This window comes from Pleurodeles waltl, chromosome 3_1 (assembly GCF_031143425.1).
Source record: "Pleurodeles waltl isolate 20211129_DDA chromosome 3_1, aPleWal1.hap1.20221129, whole genome shotgun sequence".
Taxonomy (NCBI): Eukaryota; Metazoa; Chordata; class Amphibia; order Caudata; family Salamandridae; genus Pleurodeles; species Pleurodeles waltl.
Window position 1 is genome coordinate 699,915,016 of NC_090440.1, and position 25,609 is coordinate 699,940,624.

Below are 25,609 nucleotides of genomic sequence, written 5' to 3' on the forward strand. Positions count from 1 at the left end.
TCCGAAGGATTCGACGATACACAAACCGTGAGTAAGATGTCGAAAACCACACAAAGAAACATTTACAAGGCCCAGGGGACGCCACTGCCACCAGGCCATGGCTCGACCCATAAATTCGGTGACCGACCGTCGGCACCGAAAAAGGCCCAAACAGTGCTGAGATCGTCCGACTCCGGTCGAGACACCGGCACGCAGCCTTCTCGGGACCGAGAAAGTGCTGGAGACAAGCCTCGACACCGAGATGCCGGTGTGGACACGGCTCGACGCCGAGACAGCGGCACCGAAACAGATCGACGCCGAGAGGTTTCGGCCCCGAAAAGGAAAAAAGTCACCTCGGAGACGAAAAAACACGCAGACAAAGTTTCGATGCCGAAACAAACTGCAAGCGACCCGGCTTCAGGCTCTTATACAGAAGAGCACTCGCTAACCTCCCAAATGCAAAAGCATAGGTTTGAGGAAGAGCTACAAGCAACTGATGTGGACCATACGCAAAAGCGTATCTTCATTCAGCAGGGGACAGGAAAAATAAGCACCCTTCCCCCCATTAGGAGAAAGAGAAGGTTGGAGTTCCAGACGGAACAAGCACCACAACCAAAAGTGGTGAAAAGAGTTACACCACCACCCTCTCCTCCGCCCGTGATTAACGTTTCACCAGCACAAACGCCATCACACTCCCCAGCTCACACCACCATGAGCCAGGGTGACCAAGATCAGGACGCATGGGACCTATACGACGCCCCAGTGTCAGATAACAGCCCGGAGGCATACCCTACAAAACCATCTCCACCAGAAGACAGCACCGCGTACTCTCAGGTGGTGGCTAGAGCAGCACAATTTCACAACGTAAGCCTCCACTCAGAACAGGTCGAGGATGATTTCTTGTTCAACACACTCTCCTCCACCCACAGCTCCTACCAAAGCCTGCCTATGCTCCCTGGTATGCTCCGGCACGCAAAAGACATATTTAAGGACCCGGTCAAAAGTAGGGCAATCACACCAAGGGTGGAAAAAAAGTATAAACTGCCTCCTACGGACCCGGTTTTCATCACAACACAGCTGCCACCAGACTCTGTTGTTGTAGGAGCAGCTAGGAAAAGGGCCAACTCTCACACATCTGGAGATGCACCACCCCCAGATAAAGAAAGCCGCAAGTTCGATGCAGCTGGTAAGAGAGTCGCAGCACAAGCTGCAAACCAGTGGCGCATCGCGAACTCCCAGGCACTACTTGCGCGCTATGACAGAGCCCACTGGGACGAGATGCAACATCTCATTGAACATCTGCCCAAAGACTTCCAAAATAGGGCAAAACAAGTGGTTGAGGAGGGACAGACCATCTCCAACAACCAGATACGTTCCTCCATGGACGCTGCAGATACAGCTGCACGGACAATTAATACATCTGTAACTATCAGAAGGCATGCATGGCTCCGAACGTCTGGATTTAAACCAGAGATTCAACAAGCAGTTCTCAATATGCCTTTTAATGAAAAAGAACTGTTCGGTCCAGAAGTGGACACAGCGATTGAGAAACTCAAAAAAGATACGGACACTGCCAAAGCCATGGGCGCACTCTACTCCCCGCAGAGCAGAGGGAATTACAGCACATTCCGTAAAACGCCCTTTCGAGGGGGGTTTCGGGGTCAAAGCACACAAGCCAGCACCTCACAAGCAACACCGTCCACTTACCAGGGACAGTATAGAGGAGGTTTTCGGGGACAATATAGAGGAGGGCAATTCCCTAGAAATAGAGGGAGATTTCAAAGCCCCAAAACCCCTACTACTAAACAATGACTCACATGTCACTCACCCCCTCCACACAACACCAGTGGGGGGAAGAATAGGTAATTATTACAAAGCATGGGAGGAAATCACTACAGACACTTGGGTTCTAGCAATTATCCAACATGGTTATTGCATAGAATTTCTACAATTCCCTCCAAACATACCACCAAAAGCACAAAATTTAACAACACACCATTCCAATCTCCTGGAGATAGAAGTGCAGGCACTATTGCAAAAGAATGCAATCGAATTAGTGCCAAACACACAAATAAACACAGGAGTTTACTCACTGTACTTTCTGATACCAAAGAAGGACAAAACGCTGAGACCAATCCTAGACCTCAGAGTAGTGAACACTTTCATCAAATCAGACCACTTCCACATGGTCACACTACAAGAAGTATTGCCATTGCTAAAACTGCACGACTACATGGCAACTTTAGACCTCAAGGATGCTTATTTCCATATACCAATACACCCATCGCACAGGAAATACCTAAGGTTTGTATTCAAAGGAATACATTACCAATTCAAGGTACTGCCTTTCGGATTAACAACCGCACGAAGAGTCTTTACCAAATGTCTAGCAGTAGTCGCAGCACACATAAGAAGGCAGCAAATACATGTGTTCCCATATCTAGACGACTGGCTAATCAAAGCCCATTCGTTAATAGAGTGCTCAAATCACACAAATCATATCATACAAACCCTCTTCAAACTAGGGTTCACCGTCAATTTCACAAAATCCAAAATTCTGCCACGCAAGGTACAACAATACCTGGGAGCCATAATAGACACATCAAAAGGAGTAGCCACTCCAAGTCCACAAAGAATTCAAAATTTCAACACCATCATACAACGCATGTATCCAACACAAAAGATACAGGCAAAGATGGTATTACAACTCCTAGGCATGATGTCATCATGCATAGCCATTGTCCCAAACGCAAGACTGCACATGAGGCCCTTACAACAATGCCTAGCATCACAGTGGTCTCAAGCACAGGGTCACCTCCTAGATCTGGTGTTAATAGACCGCCAAACTTACCTCTCGCTTCTGTGGTGGAACAACATAAATTTAAACAAGGGGCGGCCTTTCCAAGACCCAGTGCCACAATACGTAATAACAACAGATGCTTCCATGACAGGGTGGGGAGCACACCTCAATCAACACAGCATACAAGGACAATGGAACGTACATCAAACAAAACTGCATATCAATCACCTAGAACTTCTAGCAGTTTTTCAAGCACTAAAAGCTTTCCAACCAATAATAGTTCACAAATACATTCTCGTCAAAACAGACAACATGACAACAATGTATTATCTAAACAAGCAGGGAGGGACGCACTCCACGCAGTTAAGCCTGCTAGCACAAAAAATTTGGCATTGGGCAATTCACAACCAAATTCGCCTAATTGCACAGTTTATACCAGGGATACAAAATCAACTCGCAGACAATCTCTCTCGAGATCACCAACAGGTCCACGAATGGGAAATTCACCCCCAAATACTGAACACTTATTTCAAACTCTGGGGAACACCTCAGATAGACTTGTTTGCAACAAGGGAGAACGCAAAATGCCAAAACTTCGCATCCAGATACCCACACAAACAATCCCAAGGCAATGCCCTATGGATGAACTGGTCAGGGATATTTGCTTACGCTTTTCCTCCTCTCCCTCTCCTTCCTTACCTGGTAAACAAACTCAGTCAAAGCAAACTCAAACTCATATTGATAGCACCAACTTGGGCAAGGCAACCCTGGTACACAACGCTGCTAGACCTATCCGTGGTACCCTGCATCAAATTGCCCAACAGGCCAGATCTGTTGACACAGCACAACCAAAAGATCAGACACCCAGATCCAGCATCGCTGAATCTAGCAATCTGGCTCCTGAAATCCTAGAATTCGGGCACTTACAACTTACCCAAGAATGTATGGAAGTCATAAAACAAGCAAGAAGGCCATCCACCAGGCACTGCTATGCAAGTAAATGGAAGAGGTTTGTTTGCTACTGCCATATTAATCAAATACAACCATTACACACAACTCCAGAACATGTAGTGGGTTACTTGTTTCACTTACAAAAATCTAACCTAGCTTTCTCTTCCATTAAGATTCACCTTGCAGCAATATCTGCATACCTGCAAACTACCTATTCAACTTCCCTATATAAAATACCAGTCATTAAAGCATTCATGGAGGGCCTTAGGAGAATTATACCACCAAGAACACTACCTGTTCCTTCATGGAACCTAAATGTTGTCCTAACTAGACTTATGGGTCCACCTTTTGAACCCATGCACTCCTGCGACATACAGTTCCTAACCTGGAAGGTGGCATTTCTCATCGCCATTACTTCCCTGAGAAGAGTAAGCGAGATTCAGGCGTTTACTATACAGGAACCTTTTATACAACTACACAAAAATAAAGTCGTCCTAAGGACCAATCCTAAATTTTTGCCGAAGGTTATTTCACCGTTCCATCTAAATCAAACAGTGGAACTTCCAGTGTTCTTTCCACAGCCAGATACCGTAGCTGAAAGGGCACTACATACATTAGATGTCAAAAGAGCATTAATGTATTACATTGACAGAACAAAGAACATCAGAAAGACTAAACAACTCTTTATTGCATTTCAAAAACCTCATGCAGGAAACCCAATTTCAAAACAAGGTATAGCCAGATGGATAGTTAAATGCATCCAAATCTGCTACCTTAAACCTAAACGACAGCTGCCCATTACACCAAGGGCACACTCAACCAGAAAGAAAGGTGCTACCATGGCCTTTCTAGGAAACATCCCAATGCAAGAAATATGTAAGGCAGCCACATGGTCTACGCCTCACACATTCACCAAGCACTACTGTGTAGACGTGTTATCCGCACAACAAGCCACAGTAGGTCAAGCTGTATTAAGGACATTATTTCAGACTACTTCCACTCCTACAGGCTGATCCACCGCTTTTGGGGAAATAACTGCTTACTAGTCTATTGCAGAACATGCGTATCTACAGCGACAGATGCCATCGAACTGAAAATGTCACTTACCCAGTGTACATCTGTTCGTGGCATCAGTCGCAGTAGATTCGCATGTGCCCACCCGCCTCCCCGGGAGCCTGTAGCAGTTTGGAAGTTACCTTCAATTATTTATATATGTATCATCTCAACCTTAAATAGGTGCATACTTAGTCACTCCATTGCATGGGCACTATTACTACAATTCAACTCCTACCTCACCCTCTGCGGGGAAAAACAATCGAAGATGGAGTCGACGCCCATGCGCAATGGAGACAAAAGGAGGAGTCACTCGGTCCCGTGACTCGAAAGACTTCTTCGAAGAAAAACAACTTGTAACACTCCGGCCCAACACCAGATGGCGAGCTATTGCAGAACATGCGAATCTACTGCGACTGATGCCACGAACAGATGTACACTGGGTAAGTGACATTTTCATTCTGATGATTCTTAAAAAGCCTCATAATAGGAACAGGTCATAAAGTCAGTTAACTTAGGAACCAGCTAAAAAGTGTTTTTTCAAAAGCGTAATTTACCAAGGGAGCATAGCCCATCAGCTGTACACTCTCATGAACATAAAAAGAGTATGCATTCTCAAAAAAGCCAAAATCTCAGTCTGCAGCACCTTCTACCTAGTTGATTTTACAATTCAGAAGCCCAACCCCCCGCCCCCCCCCCCCCCCCCCCCCCCCTTCTGTGCCATTGATGGAGAAATCCATCATTAATACAGACTATGAAGAGTCCATATACTAAAACATCATCAACTTGGTCATTGACATTAACTTTAGTGACAACCTCGACTCAAACAATATAATTGACTGCAAGTTTGAAGATGACACTGCTGAAGAGGAAACCTTGATGACCTTCTAGCTGACGAGAGCTATACAGTTGATGGTGAAACTGCAGATAATGTGATAATGTAATTGTAGGAAGTTGGCTCTGTATGTGCTATTTCAAAGTAAGGAATAGCATGCACAGAGTCCAAGGGTTCCCCTTCGAGGTAAAATAGTGGTAAAAAGAGATAATACTAATGCTCTATTTTGTGGTAGTGTGGTCGAGCAGTAGGCTTATCCAAGGAGTAGTGTTAAGCATTTGTTGTACATACACATAGACAATAAATGAGGTACACACACTCAGAGACAAATCCAGCCAATAGGTTTTGTATAGAAAAATATCTTTTCTTAGTTTATTTTAAGAACCACAGGTTAAAATTTAACATGTAATATATTGTTTGAAAGGTATTGCAGGTAAGTACATTAGGAACTTTGAATCATTTCAATTGCATGTATACTTTTCAAGTTATTCACAAATAGCTATTTTAAAAGTGGACACAGTGCAATTTTCACAGTTCCTGGGGGAGGTAAGTTTTTGTTAGTTTTACCAGGTAAGTAAGACACTTACAGGGTTCAGTTCTTGGTCCAAGGTAGCCCACCGTTGGGGGTTCAGAGCAACCCCAAAGTTACCACACCAGCAGCTCGGGGCCGGTCAGGTGCAGAGTTCAAAGTGGTGCCCAAAACGCATAGGCTTCAATGGAGAGAAGGGGGTGCCCCGGTTCCGGTCTGCTTGCAGGTAAGTACTCGCGTCTTCGGAGGGCAGACCAGGGGGGGTTTTGTAGGGCACCGGGGGGGACACAAGCCCACACAGAAATTTCACCCTCAGCAGCGCGGGGGCGGCCGGGTGCAGTGTTAGAACAAGCGTCGGGTTCGCAATGTAAGTCAATGAGAGATCAAGGGATCTCTTCAGCGCTGCAGGCAGGCAAGGGGGGGCTTCCTCGGGGAAACCTCCACTTGGGCAAGGGAGAGGGACTCCTGGGGGTCACTTCTGCAGTGAAAGTCCGGTCCTTCAGGTCCTGGGGGCTGCGGGTGCAGGGTCTTTTCCAGGCGTCGGGACTTAGGTTTCAGAGAGTCGCGGTCAGGGGAAGCCTCGGGATTCCCTCTGCAGGCGGCGCTGTGGGGGCTCAGGGGGGACAGGTTTTGGTACTCACAGTCGTAGAGTAGTCCGGGGGTCCTCCCTGAGGTGTTGGTTCTCCACCAGCCGAGTCGGGGTCGCCGGGTGTAGTGTTGCAAGTCTCCCGCTTCTTGCAGGGAGTTGCAGGGTTCTTTAAAGCTGCTTCTTGAAACAAAGTTGCAGTCTTTTTGGAGCAGGTCCGCTGTCCTCGGGAGTTTCTTGTCGTCGTCGAAGCAGGGCAGTCCTCAGAGGATGCAGAGGTCGCTGGTCCCTTTGGAAGGCGTCGCTGGAGCAGAGTTCTTTGGAAGGCAGGAGACAGGCCGGTGAGTTTCTGGAGCCAAGGCAGTTGTTGTCTTCTGGTCTTCCTCTGCAGGGGTTTTCAGCTAGGCAGTCCTTCTTCTTGTTGTTGCAGGAATCTAATTTTCTAGGGTTCAGGGTAGCCCTTAAATACTAAATTTAAGGGCGTGTTTAGGTCTGGGGGGTTAGTAGCCAATGGCTACTAGCCCTGAGGGTGGGTACACCCTCTTTGTGCCTCCTCCCAAGGGGAGGGGGGTCACAATCCTAACCCTATTGGGGGAATCCTCCATCTGCAAGATGGAGGATTTCTAAAAGTTAGAGTCACCTCAGCTCAGGACACCTTAGGGGCTGTCCTGACTGGCCAGTGACTCCTCCTTGTTATTCTCATTATTTTCTCCGGCCTTGCCGCCAAAAGTGGGGGCCGGGGCCGGAGGGGGCGGGCAACTCCACTAGCTGGAGTGTCCTGCGGTGCTGTGACAAAGGGGTGAGCCTTTGAGGCTCACCGCCAGGTGTTACAGCTCCTGCCTGGGGGAGGTGTTAGCATCTCCACCCAGTGCAGGCTTTGTTACTGGCCTCAGAGTGACAAAGGCACTCTCCCCATGGGGCCAGCAACATGTCTCGGTTGTGGCAGGCTGCTGGAACCAATCAGCCTACACAGATAGTCGGTTAAGTTTCAGGGGGCACCTCTAAGGTGCCCTCTGGGGTGTATTTTGCAATAAAATGTACACTGGCATCAGTGTGCATTTATTGTGCTGAGAAGTTTGATACCAAACTTCCCAGTTTTCAGTGTAGCCATTATGGTGCTGTGGAGTTCGTGTTTGACAAACTCCCAGACCATATACTCTTATGGCTACCCTGCACTTACAATGTCTAAGGTTTTGTTTAGACACTGTAGGGGTACCATGCTCATGCACTGGTACCCTCACCTATGGTATAGTGCACCCTGCCTTAGGGCTGTAAGGCCTGCTAGAGGGGTGACTGACCTATACTTGCATAGGCAGTGAGAGGCTGGCATAGCACCCTGAGGGGAGTGCCATGTCGACTTACTCGTTTTGTTCTCACTAGCACACACAAGCTGGCAAGCAGTGTGTCTGTGCCGAGTGAGAGGTCTCCAGGGTGGCATAAGACATGCTGCAGCCCTTAGAGACCTTCCTTGGCATCAGGGCCCTTGGTACTAGAAGTACCAGTTACAAGGGACTTATCTGGATGCCAGGGTCTGCCAATTGTGGATACAAAAGTACAGGTTAGGGAAAGAACACTGGTGCTGGGGCCTGGTTAGCAGGCCCCAGCACACTTTCAATTGTAAACATAGGATCAGCAAAGGCAAAAAGTCAGGGGGCAACCATGCCAAGGAGGCATTTCCTTACAGTAATCAATTACATTATCGACTGCTTTGTCAACGAGGAATAAAATACATTCAGAAACACTCTTATACCTGAACATACCTTCCCTACTAAGGTGTCACTGCTTTCATAAATAGAAAGCAAATAAAAAGCCTCATAAAAGGGGGATGTCAGATGGTCAGCTAACTTAGGAACCAACTAAAAATGCTTTAAAAAAGATCCATCATAGGTCGCCATAGGAGCATAGCCCATCTGCTGAGCGCTCTTACAAACATTTTAAAAGAGGATGTTGTCTCAAGAAAGCCAAAATCTGAGCCTGCAGCACCTTCTCTCAATTTGTTTTTACAATTCAGAAAGTTCTCCTCAGTCCTATTGATGGACAAATCCATCACTAACACACCAAAGTAAGTATTAGAAAGAAAGTAAGATTCTGGATACACCATATGACAGAGAAGCATTAGTTGGCAAACATGTTGATGAATCTCTACAGTGGATCAAGACATGCAGTGCAAGATTGCTAGGTAATGCAAGTGAAGTGAATGCCCTTTCGTGGAGCAAGGGTTAGAGGTCTACTCTCTTACAGAGGAGGATATCAACCCTGTCTGTCACCAATATCAACCCATTTATCAGCAATTCCGACCACTACCGGCAGCCTATACTAAAAACACTGAAGAGGAAGCAAGGTACCCAAGGAAGGAACACTGGTTTAAGGCAGTCACAAATTTAAAGTGCTGGTAATCCCTTCATATTCCCCAGTTTCTTAAAACAGTAGAGATCAGTAACAACAGATGGGTGGGTTTTGGACCTAGTCATCTACAGTCATACTTTGGAATTCAACCAAAAATACCCCCTATTCCTTCTTGAAAAACATCCCTACCTCATTTCCATCTCTTTCAATTGCAAATACAAACCATGCTCAGCAAAGGAGACATAGTGAAAGTACCTCACAGCCAGAAAAGAATGGGGTTTTTATACTTGTTTCTTCCTAATAAAGAAGACGATTGGAGAATGGAGACCTATTTTGGATCTGCAAAAGTTAAACAAGTACCTAAGAAACAATCATTTTGTATGGTTATTCTTCAAGACATCCTCCAGCTTCTAAACCACAGAGACTATATGACATTAGAGCTCTACCTACTTTCATATTCCAGTTCACCCAGTGCACTACAAATTCTTAAGATTTGAGGTGGCTTACACTCGCTGTCATTTCTAAGTTCTCCCATTTTTGGCTGAAATTGGTCTCCAGGATTTAAAAACAAATGTTTGTCTCCTGTGGCTGCCCATTTAGGACATAGAGGTTGTCCGGTATTCTCCTGCCTCGACGACTGGTTGATAAAGGGACCTTCTCATTAGGCAGCAACATCCGTGCTAATCTGCACACACAATACCACCACAATGCACTACATCAGCACACTCGGTTGTACAAGGTTTTAAACCTTGTCTCAAGAAGCCCAACAAATTTAGAAATTGCCACTTTAATGTGGGATAAAGCTCCGAGCGTAACATGTTCCTGGAATGCGCAGTGTTTCAGTGGATACATTCAGCAGAATGAAAAGCTGTTGCCACAAGTGAGAGCTCAACCAGGAAACACTAGACAGCATCTTTGCTTAATGGGGCAAGTCGAATCCAGACCTATTTGCAACTCCACAAAAACGAAAATGCCAGTTCCATGCAAGTAGGCATCCACAACCTGGGTCATGGATAATGCATTTTCAGTAGCATGATCAGGAGTCTTTGCTTACTTTTTTTTCCCCCTGATTCCTTCAGTCCTTAAACTTCACAACAAACTGAAGAGAGAACAATGCCAGATAAATATAATAGTCCTGAAATGGCCAGTTCAGCATTGGTTCACCGAACTCCTTCTCCTGTTGGGGAAACGGTTTCAGTTTCAACTGAAACCATCTTCCAACTTGTTGGAAATGAGCCACAACCAGATACTTCATCTGGGTCCAAATTCCTACACTGGTCAGTCTGGCTCCCAAACACACTGAGTTTGAGCACTTGCCGATTCTTAGAATGTAAATAAATTATTGTCCAGGCCAGAGCTGAATCTGCCAACAAAACTTATCAACTTAAATGGAAGTGGTTTTTCCTTATGGTGCAAGATGTTGAAGGTCCACCCTATAACAGCACCACTGGAACAGATATTACCTTATCTGTTATATTAAGCTAAAACATGTTTTGTTCATATTTCTTTAAAAATACACTTGGCAGTGCTATCACGCTTTAGGAGATCTAATTCACCAGCTTTATGGTAGACGTAGGTTCTCAGAATTTCTTAAAGGACGCTTTTAGAGTTAGTTTCCTCCTTGACAACTTATTACAGTACTCTCAATTGTTGAAGTCTCCATCTGAACCCATTCCCAAGGCTGAAATGAAATTTCTGTCATGGAAAGTGGCCCTATTATTAGTCTTGGCATCAGCAAGGAGAGTTAGTGAAATACAGGCTTTTACTTTTAATGAGACATTTATGCAGTTCAGGAGTGATAGAGTAATTTTGAGAACGAGCCCCCGATTCAATCCAAATGTTCCACCAGAATGTCATCTAAATCAGCCAGTTGTCTTAAAAACAGTCTTTCTGAACCCAAAAGATATAGCAGAGAGGTCATTTTACACATGAGATGTTAAAAGATGTCTAAAACTTTACTTAGACAAAACAGTTTAGAAAACCAGGTCAGTTGTTGGTCGCATATGGTAGTCCTTGGAAAGGCTTTCAATTTTCCAAGCAAATTATAGCATGCTGGATTTCATCAGCCTTCAAATTCTGTCATCAGAGAGCCAAAAGGCCTTTACTGACCAAAATATCAGTGCGTTCCACAAGAAGTGTCTGTACTTCCACTGCTGTATTTGCTGGTGTGTCTATTCAGGGCATTTATAGAGCAGCAACATGGAAAAACAGAGACTAATTCATGTAGCACTACTACTTCAGTCAACAGTGCAGAGTGATGCAGCAGTGGGACAAGCAGCGTCACACCAAATAATCAAATAAAGCGAGTTCTTGCTTCATTTATTATCCTAGTTTCCACCATTATGTAAATATCATGTTGTTTTCATATTTACCTTGTAGCTATGCTAAATTTGGTTCTTTTTGGATGATGTGGATAAGATAATGAAATTAAAGTGTTTTTTTTTTTTTTTTTTTAAGCTATTCTAGCCTATGTGTAACACCGTACTACTTTCTAATTATCCTGGAGGACTCCCAGTTTGATGACAGGGAATGATTCAAGCATGTGAATCTATGAAAGATGCCAATAGTGGTGAACTATAGTTACAGGTACATGGTACAAATTAGCACTTCACATTACGTTTTAGCAGCTTACGTGAAATCCACAACAAGTATATCTTTGTGTTAATAGATTATAATTCTCAGATGGTTACAATCTAGTTTATGTACCACATCTACACTGTCCCTTATAGACGTCCTTTCACCTTTTCCAGTGAAGGGATTTGCTGTATTCCTTTCAGAGACAATAGTGTCCAGTTTATATCAGAGGAGATAAAAAAAATGTTATAAGGAATCTATCCATTCATCATATCAAGACGCCCCTCTATTTCCCCAAGGCCAACGATCTTGTAGGAAGGACAAATAGAATGATAGAGAAGTTTTTTACAACTAGCTGATGCTGCCAGATATTCTGTTGTCCACACTTTCATACCATTCAACGCCTACTTCTGTCGTGGGTAGGTCACCATTTGTATTGCTTAAAGCAGTGGTTCCCAACCTATGGTCAGTCACTGCTTAGAAAATGTAATAATAATAACAGATTAGGTCACCGGCTTTCGGTAATGACTCATTGAGGGGATCCCGGATTCTAATAATTATTCAGTGGGTGTCCCCAAGTTCCAATACTGATAAAGTTGGGTTCCACAAAAGTCAAAAGGTTGGGAACCATGGGCTTAAAGGGAAGAAATCAGGTTCCAAACTCATGTCTCGCTGGTTAAATAGTGGATGACAGAGAAGCAGTGAGTGAGAAAGTATGCTCCAACTAGAGAAGAATAAGACTTGGTATGACAGTGTGGTGCAATAAACAGAAAATGGAATATAGGTCAGTGGGTGTTAGTAAGAAAACTCACCACTATTAGGAATATTCAGTGTATTTTCCAAACCGATTAAAATCAAAAAAGTAAAGTGCCAATCCTTGAGGGTGGGTGAACCTGAAGCATTGGCTCTGTGCCGGGACAGTCACTCCCCAACAATAGGTCCCCATCCTAAGGAAGTGCACATAGTAGAAAAACTACTGTTGGAAGAAAGGGCAAAAGGATGTTTTCCCCCTATTAATGGCATACAAATTTTAAAATGTATTGACTCTGCATTGTATACTATTGTATTGAACCTGTATTTTCCCCTTGCTTCTTTTATGTTTTATTCACTATGCCTTGGCTTTTCCTTGCTTCCCCGAACAAGCTGTTTTGTGGTATTCTGCCAGACTGGTATTCCTACCTTCCATTCCTTTTCCTGTGGCAGGGAGATGTTATATTTAATATCCATTGGTTCCCCACCCTTCCCTCTTACCTCATCCACCCCTCCTCTCTTGATAGTATTGGAACATTCCATGTGATCCTTGTTTAGAATGTTGTGCCTCACCTGTCCCTCAGGCGCGACTGAAGACACCTCTGTATTATTTAAAACAGAACTTACCCCATCTCTTAGTGAACTACTTCACTGTTTTCTTGCTGTCGGCCCCTTCTTCACCAATGCCTAGCTGCTAATGGTAAAACCAGTCCTAGGCCACAGAAGAAAGGATTTCCAGGTTCTGTAGCACCCTTAAAATATCTGTACAGCATTCTTATCCATACAAACTATCTTAAGAGACCTAGACAATTCTCAGCCTTTCTGTGAGCATCTACTAAATGGAAGATCATTCCGCAGTCAGCAGGACCCGAACAATGAACTTCTGCACACCCCACGATCTGCAACAGCAAGCATCCAGACACACTGTTCCTGCATAAGCTACCAAAAAGCCTCCTTTCATCTGGTTTGAGCTCACAAGTGATCCATGTTACCGCTCGCAGCAGTTGCAGAATTCGGTTTCTCTTTCCCTTTTACCATTATCTGAATTAATATTTGTCTTTAGTGTTTCCATTCGGCATTTGTGGCTCAACACTGTCAGCTGGAAGCAAAGCAATTCCTCCCTGTCCTGTACGTTGACATGCACATATAATGCGCCAATTAACAGGGGCTTATGAGTATATGAAGCACTACTCTTGTAATCCTTTATGTAAACTTGTTTGCCTTTATACATTTGCTTCAAAAAAATCCAAAATAGTAATAATCATTTACAGTTAACACTGATAAAAAGGACCGTGACTTTGTACTTTTGGGGCCAATCTGAATAGATATTTTAAATAACATGAAGTAGTACCCCTGTAGTGCATGAGCACCTTTGGATGTTGGTACCTTGATGTTCATGGATCTTGTTGACTCCCGATCCTCCTATAGGACAACGTCTGTGAAACACTGCTTGTGGAAGTGGATACTAAGCAGAAGCAAAGCTTCCGCATAGTACAAACAAAGTATTGTTATACTGTCAACCATTTTTTTTTAAAAAATCCTATAGTGCTTATGCTGCTTGTCGATCAGTTGTGAGAGCTGGGGAATAAGGGGAGTAAATTGTATGGGTGAGAGGGATAGAATAAGCAAGATTATAAAAACTGTTACTTGTGGCCTAGAGCGTATGTGGGAGGGGCATGTAATTTATGAAGGCCAGAATCCAAGCCAGATTTTCAAAATATCCTATCCACAACTAAGTAACATGTATTAAACCTAAGTGAAACCTGTAAACATTGTCAGTGGTAATACAGAGAATGTGTCATTGCTTATCCTGGATCCATACTATAGACTTGCTGGAAATGGGGTTGTTTCAGGCCTATCTGATACTTTCCCATGTTTTCCTGAAAACGGAGAATTTTTTTATAAAAACAGCCTTTCATGTGACGTAACCTTCCTCCAAAATGTTTGTATTGCACTGTGCATGGAGAAAGCCTGCTCTGGGAAGCCGACCTTTGGTATGTACTGAAGCTCAGCTTCAATGGACAGTTGACTGGTTTGTAGCGTTGTGTATGAGACATGGTGTTTTAAATTCGACCCTCTGCTGACAGGAAGCCAGTTGAATGACTGCAAAGCAGACCGGTTATGATCCGTTACGTTCAAGTCCACTTTGTGCCCTTGACCTAATGTGGTGGGATAAGTTGAACATATAAGAGAAGATTAGTATAAAGCCAACATATTCCATTGGGGGCGCAGGAGTAAGATCGAATGGAAATGGTGAAAATGAAAGAATGCAGTTTTTGCTATCCAGTCACATGTTCGATAAATGGAATTTCATCTGTAAAGGGAAATCCAAGGCTACAACGCAGGTATGCGAGTAAGATTTACATTTACTCTGGCCTTTACCGGCCTCCATAAGACTACATCTCTAGGTAACCTTAATTTAAAACTATCATATGCTTCCCCTACCTTTCCTACTTTTGAATGATCCCTCTTCTTATCGAGCATCCTTTGCATGCCCTTCTCTTCCTGTTCATAGCTTGCTCAGTTAAATGTCTGTTTGCTTTACTTGTATTCAGTTCTTCTGCAGTTGCTCACAATTTTATTCATAGATCTTTACTGTCTTCTGAAACAGTATAGCTATATCCCTGCAACCTGATGGCACCTAATCTTTTGTACGCCATCTGTTCATTTCAACCATGATTTGCCAGAACTCAGCCCATATTAAAGATTATATAAAACTGCTGTTAATTTACCACTAAGCAACTAAACTAAATACATGGAATGGCTACTGGAGAAAGATTAAACCCAATAACCACTGGACCAACTAGTAACAGTGGGTTCTAAAATAGCGTTCTACTCCCAGTAAAGTGCTTAAACGCCTCTTCAGGAGTAGTAAGCGTTCTATAAATATCATTACAGAGGAATACAATACATGTAAGAAAAATAGTAAAACAATTATGAATCACAGGCATCAGATTGATACAATGGAAATGAGTATGTACAGCCCAAAGGCAGTCATGAGGTTTTTCATTAAGAACATCCTGGCAAAAACTAGCTTCAAAACATGGTCCTGATTTGATTTCAAGGGCTGACATACTACTGCTGCTCCACTCCAATGTACTTCCTCCTCAGCTGCAGCTATGTGTTCCTTTATTTTATCATTCTCGCTACAAAGCAGAGAAAATAATTTAACTATGTACATTATGATGTAGAAGATACAAATGCAACCTCTTGCGTTTGACTAAGAGTGATTTCAAAATAAATCATTTGCAATTTTTTTTAAATGAAAAGATGCAAAACGGCCAAATTGAAAGGTGATATTAAACCATGTACTTGTCTAATCTTGTGCACGTTTCCTCTGTGCAACTTTGGTGCTCTATTTGGCTTATAATTCCACGAGAAGCCCAGAGATCCCTGTGAAGTGAAATCAGATACTTTCAGTTGTGTTTACAACATCTACAGAAGAACATAATTACTGCTGCTTACCAAAAGGGCCTCAAAGATGTCTTGTTGGGCTGTACGAGTATCAGTGCTTGTAAGGAAATGCCTCCGTGGCATGGTTACCCCCTGACTTTTTGCCTTTGCTGATGCTATGTTTTGAATTGAAAGTGTGCTGAGGCCTGCTAACCAGGCCCCAGCACCAGTGTTCTTTCCCTAACCTGTACTTTTGATTCCACAATTGGCACACCCTGGCATCCAGGTAAGTCCCTTGTAACTGGTACCCCTGGTACCAAGGGCCCTGATGCCAGGGAAGGTCTCTAAGGGCTGCAGCATATCTTATGCCACCCTGGGGACCCCTCGCTCAGCACAGACACACTGCTTACCAGCTTGTGTGTGCTGGTGAGAACAAAACGAGTAAGTCGACATGGCACTCCCCGCAGGGTGCCATGCCAACCTCACACTGCCTATGCAGTATAGATAAGTCACCCCTCTAGTAGGCCTTACAGCCCTAAGGCAGGGTGCACTATACCATAGGTGAGGGCACCAGTACATGAGTACTGTGCCCCTACAGTGTCTAAGCCAAACCTTAGACATTGTAAGTGCAGGGTAGCCATAAGCGTATATGGTCTGGGAGTCTGTCAAACACGGACTCCACAGCACCATAATGGCTACACTGAAAACTGGGAAGTTTGGTATCAAACTTCTCAGCACAATAAATGCACACTGATGCCAGTGTACATTTTATTGTAAAATACACCCCAGAGGGCACCTTAGAGGTGCCCCCTGAAACCTTAACCGACTATCTGTGTAGGCTGACTAGTTCCAGCAGCCTGCCACAACCGAGACATGTTGCTGGCCCCATGGGGAGAGTGCCTTTGTCACTCTGAGGCCAGTAACAAAGCCTGCACTGGGTGGAGATGCTAACACCTCCCCCAGGCAGGAGCTGTCACACCTGGCGGTGAGCCTCAAAGGCTCACCCCTTTGTGCCAGCACCGCAGGACACTCCAGCTAGTGGAGTTGCCCGCCCCCTCCGGCCACGGCCCCCACTTTTGGCGGCAAGGCCGGAGAAAATAATGAGAATAACAAGGAGGAGTTACTGGCCAGTCAGGACAGCCCCTAAGGTGTCCTGAGCTGAAGTGACTCTAACTTTTAGAAATCCTCCATCTTGCAGATGGAGGATTCCCCAATAGGATTAGGGATGTGACCCCCTCCCCTTGGGAGGAGGCACAAAGAGGGTGTACCCACCCTCAGGGCTAGTAGCCATTGGCTACTAACCCCCCAGACCTAAACACGCCCTTAAATTTAGACTTAAAGACCCCTGCAACTCCCCGCAAGAAGCGTGAGACTTGCAACACTGCACCCGGCGACCCCGACTCGACTGGTGGAGAACCAACACCTCAGGGAGGACCCTCCGGCGACTCCGAGACCGTGAGTAACCAAAGTTGTCCCCCCTGAGCCCCCACAGCGTCGCCTGCAGAGGGAATCCCGAGGCTCCCCCTGACCGCGACTGCCTGAACTCCATTTCCCGACGGCTAGAAAAGACTCTACACCCCCAGCACCGAAAGGAACGGAACTCCTGTGCAGGAGTGACCCCCAGGAGGCCCTCTCCCTTGCCCAGGTGGTGTCTACCCCGAGGAGCCCCCCCTTGCCTGCCTGCACCGCTGAAGAGATCCCTTGGTCTCTCATTGAAAACCATTGAAAACCCGACGCTTGTTTGCACACTGCACCCGGCCGCCCCCGCGCTGCTGAGGGTGTACTTTTTGTGTGGACTTGTGTCCCCCCCGGTGCCCTACAAAACCCCCCTGGTCTGCCCTCCGAAGACGCGGGTACTTACCTGCTGGCAGACCGGAACCGGGGCACCCCCTTCTCTCCATTGAAGCCTATGCGTTTTGGGCACCTCTTTGACCTCTGCACCTGACCGGCCCTGAGCTGCTGGTGTGGTAACTTTGGGGTTGCTCTGAACCCCCAACGGTGGGCTACCTTGGACCCAAACCTGAGACTTGTAAGTGATTTACTTACCTGACAAAACTAACAAAAACTTACCTCCCCCAGGAACTGTGAAAATTGCACTGTGTCCACTTTTAAAACAGCTTACTGTGTTTTATGTGAAAAGTATACATGCTAATGTAATGATTCAAAGTTCCTAAAGTACTTACCTGCAATACCTTTCAAATGAGATATTACATGTAGAATTTGAACCTGTGGTTCTTAAAATAAACTAAGAAAATATATTTTTCTATAACAAAACCTATTGGCTGGATTTGTCTCTGAGTGTGTGTTCCTCATTTATTGCCTGTGTGTATGTACAACAAATGCTTAACACTACTCCTTTGATAAGCCTACTGCTCGACCACACTACCACAAAATAGAGCATTAGTATTATCTCTTTTTGCCACTATCTTACCTCTAAGGGGAACCCTTGGACTCTGTGCACACTATTCCTTACTTTGAAATAGTGCATACAGAGCCAACTTCCTACATTGGTGGATCAGCGGTGGGGTACAAGACTTTGCATTTGCTGGACTACTCAGCCAATACCTGATCCCACGACAAATTCCAAAAATTGTCATTAGAACTTGATTTTTTGCAATTTGAAATTTTTCTAAATTCTTAAAAGACCTGCTAGGGCCTTGTGTTAGATCCTGTTTAGCATTTCTTTTAGAGTTTAAAAGTTTGAATTAGATCCTAGAACTAGTTTTAGTTTCTTAAAAAGTATTCCAACTTTTAGAAGCATAATGTCTAATACAGATGTGAATGTGGTGGAACTCGACACCACACCTTACCTCCATCTACAGATGAGAGAGCTAAGGTCACTCTGTAAACTAAAGAAAATAGCAATGGGCTCCAGACCTTCCAAACTACAGCTCCAGGAGCTGTTGGCAGAGTTTGAAAGAGCCAACCCCTCTGAGGATGGCAACACAGAGGATGATGATAGTGACTTGGAGGGTGATTCCCCCCCACCAGTCCTATCTAGGGAGGACAGGGCCTCTCAAGCCCTGACTCCACAAATCATAGTCAGAGATGCTGGTTCCCTCACAGGAGGGACCAACCTCTCTGAAATCACTGAGGATAACTCCAGTGAAGAGGACATCCAGTTAGCCAGGATGGCCAAAAGATTGGCTTTGGAAAGACAGATCCTAGCCCTAGAAAGGGAAAGACAAGAGATGGGCCTAGGACCCACCAATGGTGGCAGCAACATAAATAGGGTCAGAGATTCTCCTGACATGTTGAAAATCCCTAAAGGGATTGTAACTACATATGAAGATGGTGATGACATCACCAAATGGTTCACAGCTTTTGAGAGGGCTTGTTTAACCAGAAAAGTGAACAAATCTCACTGGGGTGCTCTCCTTTGGGAAATGTTCACAGGAAAGTGTAGGGATAGACTCCTCACACTCTCTGGAAAAGATGCAGAATCTTATGACCTCATGAAGGGTACCCTGATTGAGGGCTTTGGATTCTCCACTGAGGAGTATAGGATTAGATTCAGGGGGGCTCAAAAATCCTCGAACCAGACCTGGGTTGACTTTGTAGACTACTCAGTAAAAACACTAGATGGTTGGATTCAAGGCAGTGGTGTAGGTAATTATGATGGGCTGTACAATTTATTTGTGAAAGAACACCTATTAAGTAATTGTTTCAATGATAAACTGCATCAGCATCTGGTAGACCTAGGACCAATTTCTCCCCAAGAATTGGGAAAGAAGGCGGACCATTGGGTCAAGACTAGGGTGTCCAAAACTTCCACAGGGGGTGACCAAAAGAAAGGGGTCACAAAACCTCCCCAGGGGAAAGGTGGTGAGACAGCCAAAAACAAAAATAGTAAAGAGTCTTCTACAGGCCCCCAAAAACCTGCACAGGAGGGTGGGCCCAGAGCCTCTTCACAAAACAATTCTGGGTACAAGGGTAAAAACTTTGATCCCAAAAAGGCCTGGTGTCGTAGCTGTAGTCAGCCTGGACACCAAACTGGAGACAAGGCCTGTCCCAAGAAAGATACCACTTCTAACTCCACTCCAGCTAAAACTGGAATGGCCAGTCTCCAAGTGGGATCAACAGTATGCCCAGAGCAAATCAGGTGTCACACTGAAGCTACATTAGTCTCTGAGGGTGGGGTGGATTTAGCCACACTGGCTGCCTGCCCCCCTAACATGCAAAAATACAGGCAGCAGCTCTTAATTAATGGGACAAGTGTAGAGGGCCTGAGGGATACAGGTGCCAGTGTCACTATGGTGACAGAGAAACTGGTTTCCCCTGGCCAATACCTGACTGGACAAACCTATCCAGTCACCAATGCTGACAATCAAACTAAGGTACATCCCATGGCTATGGTAACTTTAGAGTGGGGAGGGGTCAATGGCCTGAAACAGGTGGTGGTCTCCTCAAATATCCCAGTAGACTGTTTGCTCGGAAATGACCTGGAGTCCTCAGCATGGGCTGAGGTAGAACTGAAAAGCCATGCTGGGTATCCCTGAACTGGTGTGTGTCAAAAGAAGGGCACAGTGCAAGGCACAGGGTGAAAAAGTAGAGCTGGAGTCTGGAAGAAAGGCCCAGCCTACCAAGAGAAAAGGAAAGTCAGCTGGGAAACCAGCTGCAACACAACAAGAAAAAGAGAGCCTCTCTTCTCAGGAAGAAGTTCTGCCCTCTGAGGGAACTGAGCCTATGGAGCTGGAACCTTATCAGGTTGAGCTCTTGGGCCCAAGGGGACCCTCAAGGGAAGAGTTGTGTAAGGGACAAGAAACCTGTCCCTCTCTTGAAGGCCTTAGGCAGCAAGCTGCTGAAGAGTCCAAAGGCAAGAAAAATGGAACACATAGGGTCTATTGGGAAGATGGACTCCTCTACACTGAGGCGAGAGATCCCAAACCTGGTGCCACTAGGAGAGTGGTAGTGCCTCAGGGGTTCAGAGAGTTTATTCTGACCTTAGCCCATGATATTCCCCTTGCTGGGCATTTGAGACAAACCAAGACGTGGGAGAGGTTAGTCAACCACTTCTACTGGCCCAACATGTCCCAGAAGGTTAAGGAGTTTTGCACCTCCTGTCCCACCTGTCAAGCCAGTGGTAAGACAGGTGGACATCCAAAGGCCCCCCTCATTCCACTTCCAGTGGTGGGGGTCCCATTTGAAAGAGTGGGTGTGGACATAGTGGGTCCACTGGAACCTCCCACAGCCTCAGGAAATATGTACATCCTAGTAGTAGTGGATCATGCTACTAGGTATCCTGAAGCTATTCCCCTTAGGTCGACTACTGCCCCTGCAGTAGCCAAGGCCCTCATTGGTATTTTTACCAGAGTGGGCTTCCCTAAGGAGGTGGTGTCTGACAGAGGTACCAACTTCATGTCAGCATACCTAAAACACATGTGGAATGAATGTGGAGTGACTTATAAATTAACTACACCATATCATCCACAAACTAATGGCCTTGTTGAGAGATTCAACAAGACATTAAAGGGCATGATCATGGGGCTCCCAGAAAAACTCAAAAGGAGATGGGATGTCCTCCTGCCATGTCTGCTTTTCGCTTACAGAGAGGTGCCTCAGAAGGGAGTAGGGTTCTCACCCTTTGAACTTCTGTTTGGCCACCCTGTAAGGGGACCACTAGCTCTTGTGAAAGAAGGCTGGGAGAGACCTCTCCATGAGCCTAAACAAGACATAGTGGACTATGTACTTGGCCTTCGCTCAAGGATGGCAGAGTACATGGAAAAGGCAAACAAAAACCTTGAGGCCAGCCAACAGCTCCAGAAGTGTTGGTATGACCAAAAGGCTGCACTGGTTGAATTTCAACCAGGGCAGAAAGTCTGGGTTTTGGAGCCTGTGGCTCCCAGGGCACTTCAGGACAAATGGAGTGGCCCTTACCCAGTGCTAGAGAGGAAGAGTCAGGTCACCTATCTGGTAGACCTGGGCACAAGCAGGAGCCCCAAGAGGGTGATCCATGTGAACCGCCTTAAGCTCTTCCATGACAGGGCTGATGTAAATCTGTTAATGGTAACAGATGAGGATCAGGAAGCTGAGAGTGAGCCTCTCCCTGATCTTCTGTCATCAGACCCTAAAGATGGCTCAGTAGATGGAGTGATCTATTCAGACACCCTCTCTGGTCAACAGCAAGCTGACTGTAGGAAGGTCCTGCAACAGTTTGCTGAGCTCTTTTCCCTAACCCCTGGTCAGACACACCTGTGTACCCATGATGTGGACACAGGAGACAGCATGCCTGTCAAAAACAAAATCTTCCGACAGTCTGATCAAGTTAAGGAAAGCATCCAGGTGGAAGTCCACAAGATGCTGGAATTGGGAGTAATTGAGTACTCTGACAGCCCCTGGGCTAGCCCAATGGTCTTAGTCCCCAAACCTCACACCAAAGAAGGAAAGAGAGAGATGAGGTTTTGTGTGGACTACAGAGGACTTAATTCTGTCACCAAGACAGATGCCCATCCCATTCCTAGAGCTGATGAGCTGATTGATAAATTAGGGGCTGCCAAATTCTTAAGTACCTTTGACTTAACAGCAGGGTACTGGCAAATCAAAATGGCCCCTGGAGCAAAAGAAAAGACAGCATTCTCCACACCTGATGGGCATTATCAGTTCACTGTTATGCCCTTTGGTTTAAAGAATGCCCCTGCCACCTTCCAAAGGTTGGTGAATCAAGTCCTTGCTGGCTTGGAGTCCTTCAGTGCAGCTTATCTTGACGATATTGCTGTCTTTAGCTCCAACTGGCAGGATCACCTGGTCCACCTGAAGAAGGTTTTGAAGGCTCTGCAATCTGCAGGCCTCTCTATCAAGGCATCCAAATGCCAGATAGGGCAGGGAACTGTGGTTTACTTGGGACACCTTGTAGGTGGAGGCCAAGTTCAGCCACTCCAGCCTAAGATCCAGACTATTCTGGACTGGGCAGCTCCAAAAACCCAGACCCAAGTCAGGGCATTCCTTGGCTTGACTGGGTACTATAGGAGGTTTGTGAAGGGATATGGATCCATTGTGACAGCCCTCACAGAACTCACCTCCAAGAAAATGCCCAAGAAAGTAAACTGGACGGTAGAATGCCAACAGGCCTTTGACACCCTGAAACAAGCTATGTGCACAGCACCAGTTCTAAAAGCTCCAGATTACTCCAAGCAGTTCATTGTGCAAACAGATGCCTCTGAACATGGGATAGGGGCAGTTTTGTCTCAAACAAATGATGATGGCCTTGACCAGCCTGTTGCTTTCATTAGCAGAAGGTTACTCCCCAGGGAGCAGCGTTGGAGTGCCATTGAGAGGGAGGCCTTTGCTGTGGTTTGGTCCCTGAAGAAGCTGAGACCATACCTCTTTGGTACTCACTTCCTAGTTCAGACTGACCACAGACCTCTCAGATGGCTGATGCAAATGAAAGGTGAAAATCCAAAACTGTTGAGGTGGTCCATCTCCCTACAGGGAATGGACTTTATAGTGGAACACAGACCTGGGACTGCCCATGCCAATGCAGATGGCCTTTCCAGGTTCTTTCACTTAGAAAATGAAGACTCTCTTGGGAAAGGTTAGTCTCATCCTCTTTCGTTTGGGGGGGGGGGGAGGATTGTGTAAGGAAATGCCTCCTTGGCATGGTTACCCCCTGACTTTTTGCCTTTGCTGATGCTATGTTTTGAATTGAAAGTGTGCTGAGGCCTGCTAACCAGGCCCCAGCACCAGTGTTCTTTTCCTAAACTGTACTTTTGATTCCACAATTGGCACACTCTGGCATCCAGGTAAGTCCCTTGTAACTGGTACCCCTGGTACCAAGGGCCCTGATGCCAGGGAAGGTCTCTAAGGGCTGCAGCATATCTTATGCCACCCTGGGGACCCCTCACTCAGCACAGACACACTGCTTACCAGCTTGTGTGTGCTGGTGAGAACAAAACGAGTAAGTCGACATGGCACTCCCCTCAGGGTGCCATGCTAACCTCGCACTGCCTATGCAGTATAGATAAGTCACCCCTCTAGTAGGCCTTACAGCCCTAAGGCAGGGTGCACTATACCATAGGTGAGGGCACCAGTACATGAGTACTGTGCCCCTACAGTGTCTAAGCCAAACCTTAGACATTGTAAGTGCAGGGTAGCCATAAGAGTATATGGTCTGGGAGTCTGTCAAACACGGACTCCACAGCACCATAATGGCTACACTGAAAACTGGGAAGTTTGGTATCAAACTTCTCAGCACAATAAATGCACACTGATGCCAGTGTACATTTTATTGTAAAATACACCCCAGAGGGCACCTTAGAGGTGCCCCCTGAAACCTTAACCGACTATCTGTGTAGGCTGACTAGTTCCAGCTGCCTGCCACAACCGAGACATGTTGCTGGCCCCATGGGGAGAGTGCCTTTGTCACTCTGAGGCCAGTAACAAAGCCTGCACTGGGTGGAGATGCTAACACCTCCCCCAGGCAGGAGCTGTCACACCTGGCGGTGAGCCTCAAAGGCTCACCCCTTTGTGCCAGCACCGCAGGACACTCCAGCTAGTGGAGTTGCCCGCCCCCTCCGGCCATGGCCCCCACTTTTGGCGGCAAGGCCGGAGAAAATAATGAGAATAACAAGGAGGAGTCACTGGCCAGTCAGGACAGCCCCTAAGGTGTCCTGAGCTGAAGTGACTCTAACTTTTAGAAATCCTCCATCTTGCAGATGGAGGATTCCCCAATAGGATTAGGGATGTGACCCCCTCCCCTTGGGAGGAGGCACAAAGAGGGTGTACCCACCCTCAGGGCTAGTAGCCATTGGCTACTAACCCCCCAGACCTAAACACGCCCTTAAATTTAGACTTAAAGACCCCTGCAACTCCCCGCAAGAAGCGTGAGACTTGCAACACTGCACCCGGCGACCCCGACTCGACTGGTGGAGAACCAACACCTCAGGGAGGACCCTCCGGCGACTCCGAGACCGTGAGTAACCAAAGTTGTCCCCCCTGATCCCCCACAGCGACGCCTGCAGAGGGAATCCCGAGGCTCCCCCTGACCGCGACTGCCTGAACTCCATTTCCCGACGGCTGGAAAAGACTCTGCACCCGCAGCCCCCAGCACCGAAAGGAACGGAACTCCTGTGCAGGAGTGACCCCCAGGAGGCCCTCTCCCTTGCCCAGGTGGTGGCTACCCCGAGGAGCCCCCCCTTGCCTGCCTGCACCGCTGAAGAGATCCCTTGGTCTCTCATTGAAAACCATTGAAAACCCGACGCTTGTTTGCACACTGCACCCGGCCGCCCCCGCGCTGCTGAGGGTGTACTTTTTGTGTGGACTCGTGTCCCCCCCGGTGCCCTACAAAACCCCCCTGGTCTGCCCTCCGAAGACGCGGGTACTTACCTGCTGGCAGACCGGAACCGGGGCACCCCCTTCTCTCCATTGAAGCCTATGCGTTTTGGGCACCTCTTTGACCTCTGCACCTGACCGGCCCTGAGCTGCTGGTGTGGTAACTTTGGGGTTGCTCTGAACCCCCCCAACGGTGGGCTACCTTGGACCCAAACCTGAGACTTGTAAGTGATTTACTTACCTGACAAAACTAACAAAAACTTACCTCCCCCAGGAACTGTGAAAATTGCACTGTGTCCACTTTTAAAACAGCTTATTGTGTTTTATGTGAAAAGTATACATGCTAATGTAATGATTCAAAGTTCCTAAAGTACTTACCTGCAATACCTTTCAAATGAGATATTACATGTAGAATTTGAACCTGTGGTTCTTAAAATAAACTAAGAAAATATATTTTTCTATAACAAAACCTATTGGCTGGATTTGTCTCTGAGTGTGTGTTCCTCATTTATTGCCTGTGTGTATGTACAACAAATGCTTAACACT

At 46.1% G+C, this 25,609-nt stretch overlaps 1 protein-coding gene across 8 annotated transcripts in view; it reads left to right on the plus strand.

The window, feature by feature from the left end:
- The window catches only part of TXLNA (taxilin alpha), a 165,011-nt gene that overhangs the window by 82,135 nt on the left and 57,267 nt on the right, over window positions 1-25,609 (plus strand). The gene's annotated exons all lie outside the window — the stretch shown is intronic.